General features: G+C 55.5%; 1 long non-coding RNA gene across 2 annotated transcripts; it reads right to left on the bottom strand.

The window, feature by feature from the left end:
• Nucleotides 1-510: 510 nt before the first annotated feature.
• LOC307114989 lies at nt 511-14,967 on the bottom strand. Of its 2 annotated transcripts, none has more exons than XR_013815058.1 (3): nt 11,602-14,967; nt 9,276-9,383; nt 511-2,886 (listed from the first exon to the last, which is right to left on the bottom strand). It is a non-coding gene; the product is annotated as an uncharacterized lncRNA (long non-coding RNA). The 2 variants fall into 2 exon arrangements; XR_013815059.1 differs by having other exon boundaries at nt 9,276-9,380.
• Between the last annotated feature and the right edge of the window lie 3 nt (nt 14,968-14,970).

Here is a 14,970-nt window from a genome sequence, read left to right as displayed (position 1 = left end):
ACCATACGCACCAAAATGAACATTTCCATCTTTTTTTAGAGAGGTGTTTCAGCTTTAAAAATGTGAATTATAACATAGGAATTTGCATAAAACACAGATGCACAGTGTAATGAAGAGTTACAAAGCAAACACCAGCATCATCGCCACCGTATCCTCACAGAAGGCATGCAGCAGGAAGCTGCCTCCCCCACCCGAGCCGCCTGGGATGCGGCTGTCTCTTTCACACACTTCCCCTGCCCCTGCATACTCTAATTTTTATGACCCTATTGCCTAGGCTTCCCGGTCTTTTAAAGATATGAACACAGTCCAGCTGGCGTGACTCAGTGGTTGAGCATCGACCTTTGAACCAGGAGGTCAGGTTCCTGCTGGGGTTGTGGGCTCCCAGTAGGAGGCATGGAGGAGGCAGCCAATCGATGTTTCTCTCTCATTGATATTTCTCTCTATCCCTCTCCCCCCCGCCCTAAAATAAATGAAAACATGTTTTACAAAACATAAATTAAAAACACACATTACAGATAAAAATCTCTCTTCCTGAGCACCAGCCCCATCCCCGGGGGAAGCGTAATGATAAACTGATGTCTATCATTCTGACTGCGTTTGATATTTGTACTTGTCTTATATGGTATAAAACTTTTAATAAATGGCATCAATACTGCACGTAGTATTCTGCAACTTGCTTTCCCACTTAACTCTAAATGCTTTATAAAAGCAGCTTTATTGAGGTATAATTTATACACCATAAAACTCAACCATTGGAAGTGTATGATTTAATGATTTTTAGTCAATTTGCAGAGTTGTGCAACCATCAACACAATCCAATTCTGGAACATTTCCATCCCTCCTAAGACGTCTAAATGCTTTTTCGTTTTCTCTCTTTTTCTCTAAATGCTTTTTGATACACATTTTAATAACTGCCCCATATAAACCTCTCACTTTGTGCCAAACACTGTTCTCAGAGCATTCTGTAAGTCACGCATCTAACCCCCGGCGGTGAGGTGAGTGTTCTTAGAGACAATGGCGGGGGCGGGTGGTGGGGCACGGAGCGGGTGCGCGACCTCCCAAGGTCACAGGGCTGGAGGCAGCAGAACAGGCTACGAACCCAGCCCGGACGCCAGCGCCCACACCTGAACAGCCTCACGCCACAGCCGCTCCGAGTCTGCGCGTCGTTCCTGCTCTGCGGTGTGTCAGGCAAACACCTTTATCCCCCAGAGGGGAAACTGAGGCTCAGAGAGGCCAGGAGACTTTCTCCGTGTCCCCGGGACGGGAAGAAGCAGAGCTGGGGTTTGAAACCAGATCCAAGTGACTCCCAGGCCCTCAGCCCTTTCCAGTCCCCATCTAGTTCCCTTTTCTTTTTCATCACGGAAAAGGGAAAAAGGGAGAGACAGGAGGAAGAGGGTGGGTGCAAAGGGAGAGAGAGACATAGGAACCGCCTTTTAAATCCTTTCACACTCATCATATACGCACGAACACATGCACATCCACACAGGTGCACACGGCCACACACATGTGCACGGTGTACATACGCACAGCTACACACACACTCAGCCCTCCAGAGTTGGTGCTCAGAGGCCCTTTGGTGCTCAGAGGGAAGAGACTGTGTGTGGGTGTGTGTGTTGGGAGGTGGGGTTCACCTGGTGGGATCCCCTGGGGGCCCCTCTGTCAGGGTCCAGGCCTGGGAAATGCCCTGTCATGGCAGGGCCCCGCCCTGCTGGGAGGGTTTGACCTCCGGTGCCCACAGCCTGTCTTTGCCCAGCGGCGGAGGGCCTTTGCTACGTAAAGTTTCAGCTCCAGGGAAACAGCTGGGCGCCATCTCCCGGGACTTCACTGAGAAGCCGGGGCCAGCCCAACCCTGCGTGCTGGGAGCCGAATCCACGCGTCTCTGCGCACTGGCCTGGATACTGCCTGTCCCCAAAGGTCATTCCTGTACCCGGAGCCGTTTGAACCTATGCAGACCTGAGAGGGGCTGTGGGAGCCTCACCAAAGAGCAATAGCAAAATGCCAGGCCGGCGTGGCTCAGTGGCTGAATGTCGACCTATGAACCAGGAGGTCAAGGTTCAATTCCTGGTCAGGGCACATGCCCAGGTAGCAGGCTCAATCCCCAGTGTGGGGTGTGCAGGAGGCAGCCGATCAATGATTCTCTCTCATCATTGATGTTTCTCTCTCTCTCCCCTTCCTCTCTGAAATCAACTAATATATATATACACACACACACACACACACACACACACACACACATATATATGCATGCCAGCCCCAAATCTGGGGGAGGTTTTTCTGGTTTATGGATCCCCTAACGTTTGGGCCTTTTGGGGTGCCCACCGCTCGGCCCAGGCTCAGCCTGGAATTGGGACTCCTTGTGTATCTGTCCTCTCCCCTTTCATATTTGTATTCGCCAAACAGTGCAACTGAGGAGAACCTACCAGGCTGTGTGGAGTCTCTGTGCTAGCAGCTCAAACTTCGGACGGAGTTAACAACCACGTAGAGGAAAATGCTTTCTTCTTCAGCAGTCAAGCTTCAAGGCAACTTCAACCCGGGAATTCAGCCAGTTCCTGGGGAGTGGAGGGATCAAAGGCCTTCGAACAGCAAAGAATGTCTTCGGCATCGAGCTTTGGTCGTACCGCAGATTCAAAAAGTGCGTCTCCTTCCCCGGCCAGCGCGTCTCCCCAGGAGGCTGGGAGGGCTGTCGGGGCTGGTCTGCTAACAAGAGACTTGGGGTGAGGCAGCAGCCCCAACACCTTGAGCTGGTTAGTGTGAACCCAAAGAGGTGTCTCCTCACGCCCGAAGCACCCCGAGGAGTCCAGCCAAGTTTCCAAGGCGCTTACGGGTTGATCTGGAAAAGACGGGCACTCCTGGCCGGCGTGGCTCAGTGGTTGAGTGTCGGTCGACCTATGAACCAGGAGGTCACGGTTCGATTCCTAGTCAGGGCACCTGCCTGGGGTTGCAGGCTCGATTCCCAGTAGGGGGCGTGCAGGAGGCAGCCGATCAATGATTCTCATCATTGATGTCTCTCTCTCTCTCTCCCTCTCCCTTCCTCTCTGAAATCAATAAAGGTTATCATAAAAGCTATCATAAAACCAAAACTAAACCCAGGCAGGCAAGGGGAAGGAGGGGAAGGATATCCTTCCCTTATCTGGAAGCTTCGGAGAGCGAGGGCCCACGCTGGGTGGGAGGTGGGGCTCAGACTGGGCACCTCAGAATCGCCCCTGCTGTGCACAGGCAGGAGCTAACCTCTGGGAGCTGCCCTTGGGGAAGGGACCAGAGGGTCCCAGGGTCATGTGTTCAGTGGCAGGTACCACCGTCCCCTGAGCGCGGTAGCTACCCTGTGCCCCTGATCATGGGGCGTGGGCACAGCCAGAGAGGATTTACTGCCTTGACCACCACCGAGGCACGCTTCGGAGCACGTGCCGCACATTAAGGCATGTACTCCTCGTGATTGCTAGCTCCAGGAATCTCAGGGAGATTAGGCGACCACACGGCCAGCTGGTGCCAGAGCTGGGGAGAGACCCAGCTCTGTCTGACTCCAGGCCTGGGCTTTCTGCCCTTGATTCCCCAGCCCCTGTAGCCAGCTGGTGGCAGGTCCAGCTGCCTGGCCCTTCCAGGGAGGACACCCTGCTTGGGGCCCGCTGTGCGCTGGCCTGGGGTTGACCTCACACGCTCGCTCACCGCCCCCACCCCTTGGGGCTGCCCGGACGGCGCAAGCAGAATGCTTTCTTCTTTCTTCCCCCAGATACCAGTTCTGACACCTCCAATTTCTATTGCGATCACAGTGTTTTCTGAGTCAAGCAAGGTATAAGGAAAATTGCTCTTTCCCTGGAATAATTTATCATCTTGTTATTTCCATTAGCTGACGCTGTTTGAGTCTATTCCGTGTCGAGCTGTGTGAATTCCCAGCTTGGAAATCCCTGGGCTGGGCGGGGAATGCTGCTTGTGCCCTAGGAGCGGATGAGGGAGGTGCTTGCAGCAGATGGGGCAGGGCCTGGCGCACGGTGGGGAGGGGCTAAGGTTACCAACAAGGGCAGGACGCCCAGGCTGGCTTGGCTCAGTGGCTAGAGTGTTGGCCTGTAGACTGAAGGGTCCCGGGTTTGATTCCGGTCAAGGGCACATGCCTGGGTTGTAGGCCCAGTCTCAGACCTGTAGGAGGTAGCCAATCAATGATTCTCTCTCATCCTTGATATTTCTATCTTCTCTCTCTCCTGATTCTCTATCATCATTGATGTTTCTCTCTCTCTCTCCCCTCTCCCTTCCTCTCTGAAATCAATAAAATATATATATTAAACCCCCCCCCCAAAAAAAACAAAAAAAACAAGGGCACGCAGGGTTGACATTTTCCTTTCTTTCTGACTCCGGAGGTGGGGGCGCTGAGGCCTGCTGGGCCCTGCAGCCAGGGGTCCCAAGGAAGGCGGAGTCACTGGCAGGAATGCGGGAGGAGGTTCCATGAAACTAGAGGACTCCTGGCCCAGGCCCTGGCCAGGGGCTCAGAGTGAGGCTGCCTGAGCACTTGGGTTTCCATTTTCTACAAGTGGAGCCTCCTCAGGAGACCAGGGGAGGGAGCAACTCAAATCCCCGCTCTGCCGCTTGCTAGCTGTGTCATCTTGTGCAGGTTGCCGAACCTCTCCCGGCCTCAGTTTTCTCATCTGCCAAATGGGGAGAAGAATGTCTACCTCCCGGTGTTGTGAGGACTGAGGTGAAGTGTGTGGAGAGCTTAGTCCAGCATCCAGCCCTGGCCCATGTGACCCAGATGCCAGCTGTTTAGGGTAATCGGCTCCTCCCAGTTTGCCTGGGAGCTTTCCTGATGCTGGCACTGAAAGTCCTACTTCCTGGGCAACCCCTCAGTTGTGGGGAGACTGGCATGGGGGTCCCCCTGGCCACACTCCTCAGATCCGGGGGAGGAGCCCTCGAAGTCCACTGCAGTGTCCTGGGGAGGCCAAAGCCTTTGCTGATTTTCTGCAAAAGCCGGGAGCGTTTGAGTCACCTCTGCTCTGAAGTCTGGCTTTGGCTGCGTTAGCTCTGCCTTGGGTGGTACATCTACGTTTCTAGACACAAGATTCCAAACTACAGAGATTCAAATGTGTAATTCAGCCCCTTCTTCCCCCAAATCCACCTCCACAAGGCACGTGGGTGTGCAGGCCACACTGTGGACGGCGAGGAGGGGGTGAGGAGCGGCTACATCACGGCAGCACAAACAGCATCACCTGGGACGTGACAATCCAGTCCTTCAGCCCCCCCCCCCCCCCCCCGGGCTGTGGCGCTTCACTTGGGGACCCCTGGCCTCACCCCATCTCTCTGGCTTCATTCTCTGACCTCTCTTCCTTCCTCCAAATTCCTGTTCATTTCCAATGTCTCTTGTGGCCTTGGCCCCAGCTGGACTGTGCTCTCAGGATCATCCAGAATCAGCCTTAAACCGTGTTTTCTAAACAAAGACAGGTCCCTTCCCAAGAGGGATTGTTCAGGCAGCAGCAGGAGTTGCCCACGGAACTATGGTGCACGCCCGTTTAGGTGAGGAAGGCCCCAAGAGCTGGGAGAGGCCACCTTTGGGATGTGTTCCGGGTTGGGCAGACCCCCATCTGGGAGGTCTGGGTTCCTGGTAATGTCTCTCCTGGTTTCCAGCCCCCAAGCCGGGCTCAGCGCTCAGATCCCGAAGCTGGAGCTGGGTTGAGTGATGGCCCCCCTCCCAGCTCACCTTTGAGAGGCCTGGTCTCACCCCGTACCCAGGGGAGAGATGCTACAGGGGCACAGACCTCTAGGGCCAGCAGACCCCGGGCTCAGCCGGGTCAACCTTTTATTGAACAGGGAAACTGAGGCTCATGCTGGCCGGGCGACCGGTCCAGGCTCACACACTGGAGGCAGCAGAGTTGAGGAGAGGGAGGAGAGAGGTGCCACAGCGCAATTCAGTGATGTATTTAAAAATACTTCTGCGTGAATTAATTTAAATCCTGATCTGCATACATATTTAGGGCTGGCTAATTAACATGTGAAATAAACCAGTTAATCCCCATCTGCAAACCTCTTCGGGCTGCTTTATTAATACAAGGAATGTTGCAGTGGTTTTGATGGGTGGAATTTGTGACTTTAAGGTGGGGGCAGGAGATGTGTAAGCTCTGGTGTGTGGGGGGGTTGCTGAGGCAGGCTGGGGGGTACTCAGAGCTAGGGTCCCCACAAAGGCCCTCACCTTCCACAGCCCCTCAGAGTGGCCTGGCCTGGAGGGTGGGCTCGGACCCAGGCAGTGTGTGGACAGCCGCACAGCAGGCAGGCCAGCCCTGTGACTCCCTCCCCCGGGCAGCGGCTGCTTCGGAGCCTGGAGGCCTGGCCTGGTGCGCAGTCAGGGCTGCTAACTAAGGCCCTAAGCCCGGATCCTCAGCAGCCAGGGCTGCCTCAACATCCACTCCTCCCTGGGGGCCTATCGGCGGCTTTAACGGAGTGAGCCCCGGGCAGGGGATCCCGCACTTGTGGGAAGTATGGGCTCCAGATATGCTGGCCTCTCCCTAGGGACGGAGAGCAGATGGACACTGGAACTGGGACTGTTTCCACCCACCTATCCATCCATCCATCCATCCACCCACCCACCCACCCACCCATCCATCCACCCACCCACCCATCCATCCATCCTCCACCCATCCATCCATCCATCCACCCACCCATCCATCCATCCATCCATCCACCCACCCATCCATCCATCCACCCACCCACCCATCCACCCACCCATCCATCCATCCACCCACCCACCCATCCATCCTCCTTCCATCCATCCATCCATCCATCCACCCATCCATCCATCCACCCACCCACCCATCCATCCATCCACCCACCCATCCATCCATCCACCCACCCACCCATCCATCATCCATCCATCCATCCATCCATCCACCCATCCATCCTCAGGACAGCAGTCCATCCTTCTGTCCATCCTCTCAGATGTCTTTCAATACACTGGTCCACACATAATACCCAGTCACCTATCTCTCCACCCATCTGCTCAACATTATCAGTCCATCTTCCCTCCACCCATCCATTTGCCCACCCCACTCCCCACCCATCAATCAATCCAGCAATATTTCTGGACAGTTAACCAGGGAGTCAAAGGTGACTGCGACATGACGCCTGCCTTTAAGGAGCCGGTAGGGAAGAGGGACTCCAGGGAACCCAGCTGTGCCCACCCCATCCAGAAGCGGAGCCAGGCGGCGGGTGCAGGGCGCGGATCTGGCAGGGCCCTGCCTTGGGGACGGGGATGATGCCACTCAGCTGTAGGCCCCTTTCCCCATGAAAGAGCCTGTAGATAAGTGGCATAGATGGCAGTGGGGAAGGAGGGAGGGTGGGAGCGGCTTCACTTGTCACAGCTCAGCAGGTACAGTCAGACTTAAAATGTCCCCAAAGAGCATCTGCTGAGAGGCAGGGGGTGAGCACGCGGAATTATTTCTCCGGTAATTGGCGCTGAAGAAGCTGCAGACATCCTGGGGTCCGCATCAAAGAGCTCAGAGCTGCCGTCTGTCTCCGTGAGGACTCGGGGGCAGCTTGTCTGGGCTCCCCGCTCTCCTAGCTCCCCCTCCCACCACCCCCTGCCTCCCCCTTCACCTCTTCACGGGTACTGATGGGCGAGTATGATGGGCAGCCATGCTCTCCTTGGCTTTCTGCAGGAGAGGCAGCCGGGAGGGGGTGGGGGAGGCTGTGAGGTCAGAGCCCTGGCTGCTGGCCAGCTGCTGGGGAGGGGACAGGGAGGAGGCCCTTCTCTGCGGGGACAGCCGGGCGGGAGCCGGGCTGCCACTGTTCCCAGCACAGGGCCTGGTGGGTCCTTCTCCCCAGAGGTCTGGGCTGCGGCCAGCGCCAGGTTTTCCTTCGGTCCCGCCCCTCCCCTGTGCCCAGGAGCCTCTCCTGGCTGGTGGTGAGCAATTGGAACTGACTGGTCACACACATTTTGTAAACAGTTGCACCTTTCTGTGTCTGTGCACACGAGGCTGTGTGTGTGAGAGTGTGTGTGAGAGTGTGTGTGTGTGAGGGTGTGTGTGTGAGTGTGTGTGAGAGTGTGTGTGAGTGTGTGTGTGAGTGTGTGAGAGTGTGTGAGAGTGTGTGTGAGTGTGTGAGAGTGTGTGAGTGTGTGAGTGTGTGTGTGTGAGTATGTGAGTGTGTGAGTGTGTGAGAGTGTGTGTGTGTGTGTGTGAGAGTGTGTGTGTGTGTGTGAGTGTGGGTGTGAGAGAGAGTGTGTGTGTGTGTGAGTGTGTGTGTGAGTGTGTGAGTGTGTGTGTGTGAGTGTGTGAGTGTGAGTATGTGAGTGTGTGAGTGTGTGTGTATGAGTGTGTGTGAATGTGTGTGTGAGTGTGTGTGTGTGTGAGTGTGGGTGTGAGTGTATGAGTGTGTGTGTGTGAGTGTGTGTGTGTGTGAGTGTGTGTGAGAGTGTGTGTGAGTGTGTGAGAGTGTGTGAGAGTGTGTGTGAGTGTGTGAGAGTGTGTGAGAGTGTGTGTGAGTGTGTGAGAGTGTGTGAGTGTGTGAGTGTGTGTGTGTGAGTATGTGAGTGTGTGAGTGTGTGAGAGTGTGTGTGTGTGTGTGTGAGAGTGTGTGTGTGTGTGTGAGTGTGGGTGTGAGAGAGAGTGTGTGTGTGTGTGAGTGTGTGTGTGAGTGTGTGAGTGTGTGTGTGTGAGTGTGTGAGTGTGAGTATGTGAGTGTGTGAGTGTGTGTGTATGAGTGTGTGTGAATGTGTGTGTGAGTGTGTGTGTGTGTGAGTGTGGGTGTGAGTGTATGAGTGTGTGTGTGTGAGTGTGTGTGTGTGTGAGTGTGTGTGAGAGTGTGTGTGAGTGTGTGAGAGTGTGTGAGAGTGTGTGTGAGTGTGTGAGAGTGTGTGAGTGTGTGTGTGTGTGAGTATGTGAGTGTGTGAGTGTGTGTGAGAGTGTGTGTGTGTGTGAGTGTGTGTGTGAGTGTGGGTGTGAGTGTGGGTGTGAGAGAGTGTGTGTGTGTGTGAGTGTGTGTGTGAGTGTGTGAGTGTGTGTGTGTGAGTGTGTGAGTGTGAGTATGTGAGTGTGTGAGTGTGTGTGTGTATGAGTGTGTGTGAATGTGTGTGTGAGTGTGTGTGTGTGTGAGTGTGGGTGTGAGTGTATGAGTGTGTGTGTGTGAGTGTGTGTGTATGTGAGTGTGTGTGTGTGTGAGTGTATGAGTGTGTGTGTGTGTGAGTGTATGAGTGTGTGTGTGAGTGTGTGTGTGTGTGAGTGTGTGTGTCCATCTCCCTTTCCGGTGCATTCTGGCTAAGAGGGGGGACACCTCTCCCACAGCTGGGCCCTCCACCTGGTTACCTTCTGTCCGAGGCTTCTCCGTCCCCAGAGGCAGCGTGCAGGGTGGAGCAGCCTGAGGTGGAGGATCCAGACAGGCGGCGTGTCCATCTGGTCTTGGCCTCCTTCCTGCTGGGGATCCCAGTAGAGAGAGTGGGTCAAAGGGGAGCCTCCATGTTGTAGTGGGAAAGAGGTGGGTCCCACGCTGCTCCCTGGGACTCCCCATCTCCCCACCCGCACCCACAGGAGCTCCGGGGAACAGAAACAGAGAACTCTCTCCGCAGCCAGGCCTTCCATCTTGTAGATGGGGCGTGACAAACCAGAGAGCTGGCGGCAGGGCCAGCAGGGGGCCTGTGTCCCAGATGCCTGCCCAGGGGCTCTGGCCCCCGCCCAGGCTGCAGAGCCTTGGAGGACTCTCCCCGTCAGGCCTTGACCGTGGATCTGGCCACACTCGCAGCGTCTGCACCCAGACCGAGCAGCCAGGCCGGGCAGGACGGCTACATCATTCACAGGGCCCAGCGGGAAATGAAAACGCGGGGCCCTTGTTCAAAATGATAAAGAATTTCAAGACAGCCGAAACCGGTTTGGCTCAGTGGATAGAGCGTTGGCCTGCGGACTCAAGGGTCCCAGGTTCGATTCCGGTCAAGGGCATGTACCTTGGTTGCGGGCACATCCCCAGAAGGGGGTGTGCAAGAGGCAGCTGATAGATGTTTCTCTCTCATCGACGTTTCTGACTCTCTATCCCTCTCTCTTCCTCTCTGTAAAAAATCAATAAAATATATTAAAAAAATAATAAAAAAATGAAAGTGGATTAATTAGAGGAAATAATTAAAAAAAAAAAAAGAATTTCAAGACAGCGACAGCACAGCATTGAGCTGAGCTTCTGCCCATGGCCTTGCACGTGGCCATGAGACCCTCCTCCCCCGCCCCCTGCCCCCTGCCCCCCGTGCGATTCCAGCCGTCGAGGGAGCAGCGGAGGCCCTGGGCGGCTGAGGTTCCCCTGCCATGAACCAGGGGGGCAGTGGGGGTCAAAGACACAAGACAGCCTCTGCTTGGGAAGGAGACACAGACCCTCATGCTCGGCTGGTGGGAATGAAAACGCTGCCGCCACGGTGGAGGCAGAATGGCGGTTCCTCAGAATGTTCGACGCAGGAATACCACACAGTCCAGCCCTCCCACTCCTGGTAGAACGGGCCGCCCGGGGCTGGGGGAGGGGACGTGGGAGTGAGTGTCCAACAGGGCAGAGTTCAGTTTGGGAGGGTGAACAGCTCCGGAGATGGATGGTGGTGATGGCTGTACCACAATGTGAATGTGTGCACTGAATGCCACTGATCTCTGCACTTACATGTATGCGTGTTTTAACCACAGTGAAAACGGTAGGGGGAAGAAAGGCAGGTGTGTGGGGAGGGATGTGCTGGGGGCTCCTCCCCCCGGGGTTCAGGTGCGCTTCCTGTCTCAGGAGGAGAGCGGGGTCAGTCCCAAGCCAGACGCTGGCTGCAAAGACCCGGAGAGGCCGCCTGAGGGATGGAAGCTCCTGGAACCCCCAAGGCCAACTCCTGCACCTGCCGATACGTGGCCCGAAAAGACAGCCGCCCCCGGGACCTGCCCAGAGTCCCGATGAGGAAAGATCATGGGAGCTCGTGGCGTTCAGACGGCATCCCCCACGGCACAGACAGCAGCCACCATGGGGCCAACTCTCTGCAGGACCGAGACGTGTGCTCATTTGCTCCCTCAGCCGTGGGAACATGCCCCAGCGGGACCGGCGCTGACTTACCCCACTCGGCTGTGCTGCCCGCCTGCCCTCCTCTGCCTGTCGGCTCCCGGCTCCCTCCACCCTCGGGATCCCGGCATGTTCTCACCAGCAAACCCCCACCCGCCACTGAGCACAGTCTCTCCAACTGCCCTGCATTCAAATACGGGCTCTCCGGACCTCTCAGGGCCTCAGTGTCCTCTTCTGTGAAATGGGAACAACAGGAGTATCTGTCTCAGAGGGGGGTGAGGATCCCTAGAGCTTGTAGCAGGACGTTTATTACGCAGCAGCACGCTGCGTCTCTCGCTGGCCTGGCTCAGGGGCACGGAGGGCTCTGTTGTCAGCCCTCAAAGCTGGGAGGAGGCAGGGCCACCAGGCAGCCAGGGAGGAGCTGTCTGGAGTCCTCGGTGGGCCCCCTCCTCGCGGCAGCGTCCCTCTTCACGGCCCGCAGTGCCCTGCACCGGGGGGAACAGTTCCCTGGAGAGGCAGGAAGAGGCAGGAACAGAGACGGCAGGCTTCGGGGGATCCTGCCAGAGAGGGGGCGTTTCTTCCTCGGGAAAGATGGCAGCCCTCACCTTTGTGGGGGGAAGAGGCTCTTACCTGCTGGGCCTGTGGATGCTGTTGGTTCCAGCGCTAAGGAACAGCTGGGCAGCACATCTGTCCCGCGGAGAGACACAGCAGCAGCAGGACTCTGATGGTCCCCTCGGCCTGCGGGGCCGCGTGTTCTCTGCCAGCGGAGTCCTCCCCGCCGGGGCGGTGCAGGGATGGCAGTCCCAGGAAGTGCAGGTGGCCTGTTCGCTCTAGGTCAGGGGTCCTCGTGTGGTCTCCTGACCGGGAACGTCAGCATCCCCTGGGAACTTAAACATGCACATCCACGACCAGCTGGCGTGGCTCAGTGGTTGAGTGTCGACCTATGAACCTGCAGGTCACGGTTTGATTCCCGGTCAGGGCACATGCCCGGGTGGTGGGCTCGGTCCCCGGGAGGGGGCGTGTAGGAGGCAGCTGATCCATGATTCTCTCTCATCAATGATGTTTCTCTCTTTCTCTGAAATCAATCAAAATATATTTTAAACAATGCACATCCTCCGCCCACCCAGGACCTCTGAGCCAGACGCCCTGGGGTGGGGTCCAGTGACCTGTGTCTTATCGCCGGGCAGGGCAGGGGCCACGTCTGCTTTGTCCACGTCGGACCCTCAGCCTCTACCTCTCCGCTGGCACCTGGCAGCCGCCAGTACCTATGGATGGGCGGAGCACCACATCCCCAAAGGGAAGCGTGGGGACACGGACGTGCCCAGGCCCCGGGCGCCACTGCACTGGCGCTTCCCTCATCTCACAGCGCCCAGGCCAGCGCGGCGTCTGCATGTAGGGGGCGTAATAACCAATAGCGGTGGCAGGAGCTCTACGTGTGCTCTCAGGTTTTTATTTCCACAATAATCCCGTGAAGGAAGCATGATCGCCGTGTCACAGGTGCGGACACCGAGGCCCAGAGAAGTACCCACAGTCAGGTACTGAGCAGGGGAGGCGGCTTCGGAGCCAGCTGTCCCGCGTTCATGAGCTCTCCACCGCTGCCTCTTTCAGCGACGACGTACAGGCTCCTCCGGTGACAAATTAAGTCACCCGCAGTCCCCGGTGTTTTCAGATCACACAGAACACCCCCACCATGGAAGGCTCAGTTCCAACACTTAATGGGTACTTGGTTGCCTGAGGGTCAGCATTTTTGTTAAGAAAGGATTTCTTGGTTCCCAGCCCAGCCCACAAAGAGCTCCTGACTCCTGCAGCTCCCAGACCCCGGGGTGGGGTGGGGGTGGGGGACAGGCATTCCTCCTGCCCCCCCAGAGCCCAGGGCTTCCTGGGTTAACTCTGATGAAACTGCTCCAGTGACCCCGGGGACACATCTCTAGGAAACCATTTGGGACCCGCCCCGAGGGCTGGTGGGATTGGGTCCCTCCTGGACCGGGTCTGGCCCAGGCGCGGGTCCTGGGTCCTGGCGGGAGCTGAGTGTGGGGCCTGTCCTGCAGCAGGCCTGAGGCCCGGGGCTTTGGTCCCGGCACAGGGCAGCTTTGAGCGGGAGGCAGAGCCACCGGCTCCTCGCAGGCAGCGTATTGGATAGAAGGACCCCGGGGCGATATTTTCTCCGCCAGGCGGGTCCTCAGCCGCCCTACCTCGCTCACCTGCTATGGGCTCCGGGCTCTCACCCTGTCCCAGGGTTTATCCTGAGCGTGATTTGTATTTTCCATGAAAAAAAAGCTCATTGTTCGAATGTAACGTAGTAGATAGGGGCAACTGTCCTAGAAAGTTTATGACAGAGGGCGGCAATCCCCTGTCCCCCCAAGTCCCTATCTAGGCACCCTTAGAACTCTTAGCCACTTCTGCTGGTGTGTACCTTCATGTTGGAATCTCATGCCGATTCTTGCTTTTTCAGTTTTATATGTTATACTAGAGGCCCGATGCACGAAATTCATGCAAGAGTAGGTCTTCCTTCCCCTGGCTTCCGACACCGGCTTCCCTCTGGCACCTGGGACCCGGGTCCCGGGACCCGGGACCCGGGCTTCCCTCACAGCCCTGGCTTCGTCTGGAAGGTCGTCCGGAAGGACGTCCAGTCTAATTAGCATATTATGCTTTTATTATTATAGAATTATTATAGATACCATGATATATGGTAACATATCATGATATCACATACAATCTCCCCAGCAGAGCCACTGCTGTCTGCCTGGGGACTCCCTGGGCCCCCTGCTGTGTCGGATCTCCAGTACCTGGGTCCCCGGATTCTCTTTCCTGGGTTTCTCCCTCGTTCGGTTGGAGCGTGTCCTCTAGTAGCCGCCCGGGAAAGAAGGTACGGGCGGCCAATTGAAAAAATAAACACCCACGTCTGGAAATACCTTCCTTCTCCTGCCATTGGGATGGGGCTGGCTGTCGATCCAGATTAGCGACCATTCCCTGTCAGAACCTAGGAGGCGCTGCCCCACCGTGTTCTGGCTTCGAAGTCTGCTTTGAGAATTTCAGTGCCGTTTTAATCTCCGATCCTTGGTATGTGACCTGTTTTTTTCTTTTCGGAAGGGTTTTGGACTTTTTTTTTTCCCTTTTAGGATTTTTATCCTGGTGTCCTGAAATTTTATGATAAGAAGGCTTGCTTTAATTCCTTAAACTTTTTATTTTGCAATATTTCAGTCATATAAAGATAATATAAATATAATAAATACAGGAGTAAGCAAAAGTAGGTTTACAGTTGTGAGTACACATAACAACTTATTCTTTCTTTTTTTTTAATTGATTTTTGAGCAAGAAGAAGGGAGAAAGAGAGAAACGTTGATTGGTTGTTCCACTTATTTATGCATTCGTTGGTTGATTCCTGCATGTGCCCTGACCTAGGATCGATCCCTCAACCTTGGGGTATCAGGACAATGCCCTAACCAACTGAGCTACCTGACTAGGGCCAAACAGAGTTTATTCTTGTATTATCTATTAATTATTGTGTTATTTCCCATTCAAACAATGGCAAACCTACTTTTGTGCCCACCCCTGTAAAACATATACAATATAATATATACAAACCCACCTATTCGTCACCGAGATTACTAGAACATTAAAGTTGAAACCCCTCCTTAATTGCATGTCTTCTTCCCACTATGTATCTAGAAATCTGTTGTTTATCCTTCGTATGCATCTCTTTATTCTTTCACTGCATAAAATACATGGTGATATGTAACACTGTGTGTGTTTAAAAATCTCCAAATAGACGGCGTCATGATAGTTTGCTTTTCTGCCGTCTGTTTCTGTGCTCGGCGTGTGAGTCATCTGTGCTGAGTGTGGCCCCTCATGTTCATCACTGCATGATGGCCCATTGCTGGGCTGTGTCAGTTATAGATCTACTGGTAGCCCTGTGCACGAATCCGTGCACCAGTAGCTTGCCAGTAGCTCCCTGCCGCCCTCCAGTTGCTCTCCACCCGCTGCCCCGCCCTCCTGTAG

The sequence above is a fragment of the Cnephaeus nilssonii genome (assembly GCF_951640355.1).
Source record: "Cnephaeus nilssonii genome assembly, chromosome: 19".
NCBI lineage: Eukaryota > Metazoa > Chordata > Mammalia > Chiroptera > Vespertilionidae > Cnephaeus > Cnephaeus nilssonii.
The sequence above is the reverse complement of the archived record's forward strand: the minus strand, read 5'-3'. Positions and strand labels throughout refer to the sequence as shown.